This window comes from Balaenoptera musculus, chromosome 6 (genome assembly GCF_009873245.2).
Source record: "Balaenoptera musculus isolate JJ_BM4_2016_0621 chromosome 6, mBalMus1.pri.v3, whole genome shotgun sequence".
NCBI classification, from domain to species: Eukaryota; Metazoa; Chordata; class Mammalia; order Artiodactyla; family Balaenopteridae; genus Balaenoptera; species Balaenoptera musculus.
In genome coordinates, this window is record NC_045790.1 from 78,968,986 (window position 1) to 78,973,025 (window position 4,040).

Consider the following 4,040-nt stretch of genomic DNA (forward strand, 5'->3'; position numbering starts at 1 on the left):
TTCTTGTTAAAGTCCATTTTTTAAAATAGAAGTATAGTTGATTTACAATATTACGTTAGTTTCAGGTGTACAGCAAAGTGTGGTACGATCTTTTTAGATTGTTACAGTAAGCTGCAAGGGATAGACTCAGAAGGAAGTCCGATAAAAATTCTCAATGAAAAGAATCTGTTCTTGGGTGGAAGCCCCGCCCACGTGAGAGGGGCAGAAGGCTTCAATTCCCGCCCCACACAGGTGAGGGGGAAGCCCGCCCCTCTCTGCCGTAAGCCTAGTTAGTGTGCAGAGCTGCCTTCATTCTTTCACTAAGAAAAGCGGAAGGGGACCCCACCTCCTACGTGCCCGTGAGGGGGCGGGGTCGGCGGACTGGGCGTGAGTTGATTGGCTGGGAGGCGGGGCGCAACTGGTTGGCTCTGTCCCGGCGCTCTCCTGGATCCCGGCTGGAGTGAGGGGAGGGTGTCCCGGTCGCTCTTGCCTCTCAGCGATGGCGCCGCGGTGCCGCGCCCAGCCTCCCGCCTGCCGGCCGGTACTCACCACTATCGGGAGCCCGCTCAGACGGTGAAAATTGGAGCGGGTCCGAGGGAGCGGCGGGAGGCTGCCTGCGAAGGGGACCATGAGGAGCGGAGAGACCCGTGGGGTTGATAGCGGGAACAGCTGCTGCACCTGCTGAGAGGAAAGAGGGAGCGGCCCGGCGCAGCTGCGGGGTTGGGACGCGGCGGAGGCTCGCCGGCGCCTCGGCCATGTCGTTGCTCTGTGTGCGCGGTGAGTGCGCGGACTGGGGTGGGAGGGCAGACATCGCCCTGGGGTCTCCACGGGCTTCCAGTGGGCGTCGGGTTACCACCTTTTCCAAACTTTACGTCCAATCCGTGCCTCGGGGAACCATTATGTTAACTCGTTTTTGAACATTTAAAGAGTTCTTTGCATTCTCTCTTGTTCTTCCTCATGCTCCTATGAGGGACTGTTAGCTCTCCGTTCCGGTGGCCATGTGACAGTGTTGTTGGCTGGCAGGCCCAGATCCTATTAAACAGTGTCTGGCGCTCTCCTCTAGCGAGAGTGGACGAGCTAGGGACCGCGGATAGTTGGTGTCTGTTCATAGCGGGCAGCCCCCTATTCTTTTCTTCCTTCTCCCTGCACCGTAAAACCTCAGTCGGCTTAGTAGCAGGTTCTTTTTAATCACGCTTTGAACGTGTAGTGGTACAGCTGTCACATCCCTTCTTCCAGCGTTTCTTGGCTTGCACCCCTCTATTGCTTGTCTTTGTCCCCTGCTCCTCCTGTGGGTTCTAGGCTAAGAATGTGCTCATATTCGACTTGGAAAGGTGTGTCGGCTTCTCTCGTTTTGGAGCAGAGTATAAGAAGTATGATTTATTTATTTACTTCTATCACAGTAACTAAAGGTGAAGTCCTTTATTGCTTTTCCACTGACCCCCGTAAGAAAATATTTTAAGGCAATAGCTTTGGGGTTTAAGATGAGGCAAGGTGCATGGACTAAGCTCCATGAGGGTAGAGACTGTTTCTTGATGGTTTTTGTATTCCGGGTGCCTGACGTAGTAGAAGCTCAATGCTGGTTTTGAATGAATGCAGGAACTGTGATTTTAGAGATTATCTGATTAGAAAAAGCAGGGTTTGGATTACCCATTGAATTTGATCTTGGGAAATTCAAGTTACAACCTATCATATCTGTGTTGAGCTGGGTGGAATAAGGTGGCTTTGTTGTGAGTGAGAGAATTTATCCACAAGAACCTTTTCCTGGCACCTTTTACTGGATAGGGTTCATGTTTCTTTTGGCTCTATGGATTAGAAGCTTTGTTGTTTGTGGTCTCTGTTAAGCGTTTCCCCCAGCTTCTGGCAAATGGAACTGATTTCCTCTCTTCTCTTCCACTGTTGTTAAATCTGCTTTAACCCAAAATGGATTTGGCTCTTTCCAGGGATTATGAGACACACAGAAATTTTCTTCTTTCATGGTTGATTTTTCATTAATGAGAATTTTGCTTTGCTTTTCGTAAGACATTTTCTCTCAGCAGCTGGGAATCTATTTATTCCTTTAGATCCCTGCTGTTGAGTAGCAGGATTTGGGAGAGGTTGGGTTTTGCAATGTCTCTTGGACAGTTGAAATCTCTACTGCCACACTGTATTACAGAACTAGCCCTTATGAAAGATTCTTCAGGCAGGAGCATTATTGAACCAGAAATTCCTATTTAATTGAATTTAAACTTTAGAGAAGGAGCTGCTGCTGTTTTCATTTGTTCTAATATCAGGAAGCTTTCATTTTCTAGAAATTCTGTTTAGCTAACTAAGCTCTTTCTCTTTAATGTTACATTAGTCATATTTCTCCTTTTGAACCTGGAGGGTTGGAGACCAGCAGGTCATTGTCTTTTGAATGTAGATCCTGAAGATGATTAATTATGGAAACAAGTGGCTACCTTGTACAGAAGTAGTCATATTAAATGGCAAGGTATTCATGCTGGGGAAGCTTACAGAAATGGATCAAAATAAATCTTTTTATTAAAAAAATTTTTTTGCTATTGTTATTTTTAATAGATCTTTATTGGAGTATAATTGCTTCACAATACTGTGTTAGTTTCTGTTGTACAAGAAAGTGAATCAGCCATATGCATACATATGTCCCCATATCCCCTCCCTCTAGAGCCTCCCTCCCTTCCTCCCTATCCCACCCCTCTAGGTCATCACAAAGCACCGAGCTGAAAAATAAATCCTTTTAAAGTGACATTCCTTGTATTATATTTTGGCAGTTAGGAATGTTGTTCATATTTAGAAAGAAACCTGTGTAATGATATTATATAACAACTCAATTTCAGTTCATCTTGGAGTAGAATTGAATTAGAAACTTTTTCCATGTAGTCAAAGACATACTGTGTTCTTGGATTAGAAGAATCAATATTCTTTTTTTTTTAAAAATTAATTAATTAACTTATGGCTGTGTTGGGTCTTCGTTTCTGTGCGAGGGCTTTCTCTAGTTGTGGCAAGCGGGGGCCACTCTTCATCGCGGTGCGCAGGCCTTTCACTATTGCGGCCTCTCTTGTTGCGGAGCACAGGCTCCAGACGTGCAGGCTCAGTAATTGTGGCTCACGGGCCTAGTTGCTCCACGGCATGTGGGATCTTCCCAGACCAGGGCTCGAACCCGTGTCCCCTGCGTTGGCAGGCAGATTCTCAACCACTGCTCCACCAGGGAAGCCCAAGAATCAATATTCTTAAAATGACCATACTACCCAAGGCAATCTACAGATTCAATGCAATCCCTATCAAATTACCAATGGCAGTTGTCACAGAACTAGAACAAAAAAATCTTAAAATTTGTATGGAGACAGAAAAGACCCAAATAGCCAAAACAATTTTGAGAAAGAAGAACAGAGCTGGAGGAATCATGCTCCCTGACTTCGGACTATACTACAAAGCTACAGTAGTCAAAACAGTATGGTACTGGCACAAAAACAGACATATAGATCAATGGAACAGGATAGAAAGCCCAGAAATAAGCTCATACACCTATGGTCAATTAATCTACAACAAAGGAGGCACAAATATACAATGGAGAAAAGACAGTCTCTTCAATAAGTGGTGCTGAGAAAAGTGGACAGCTACATGTAAAAGAATGAAATTCGAGCATTCTCTAACACCATATAGAAAAATAAACTCAAAATGGATTAAAGACCTAAGTGTAAGACCGGATACTATAAAACTCTTAGAGGAAAACATAGGCAGAAGACTCTTCGACATAAATTGCAGCACTATTTTTCTCTAGAGTAAGGGAAATAAAAATAAACAAATGGGACCTAATTAAACTTAAAAGCTTTTGCACAGCAAAGGAAACCATAAACAAAATGAAAAGAAAACCCACAGAATGGGAGAAAATATTTGCAAATGATGTGACTGACAATACCTTAATTTCCAAAATATACAAACAGCTCATACAACTCAATAACAAAAAAACAAACAACCCAATCAAAAAATGGGCAGAAGACCTAAACAGATATTTCTCCAAAGAAGCCATACAGGTGGACAATAGGCACATGAAAAGATGCTCAACA

At 44.2% G+C, this 4,040-nt stretch overlaps 1 long non-coding RNA gene across 1 annotated transcript; it reads left to right on the forward strand.

Annotated features, from left to right (window-relative positions):
• The first annotated feature begins 430 nt into the window (after positions 1 to 430).
• On the forward strand, positions 431 to 3,333 carry LOC118896838. The gene is made up of 3 exons (XR_005020303.1): positions 431 to 756; positions 2,970 to 2,971; positions 3,321 to 3,333. It is a non-coding gene; the product is annotated as an uncharacterized LOC118896838 (long non-coding RNA).
• Positions 3,334 to 4,040: the final 707 nt, after the last annotated feature.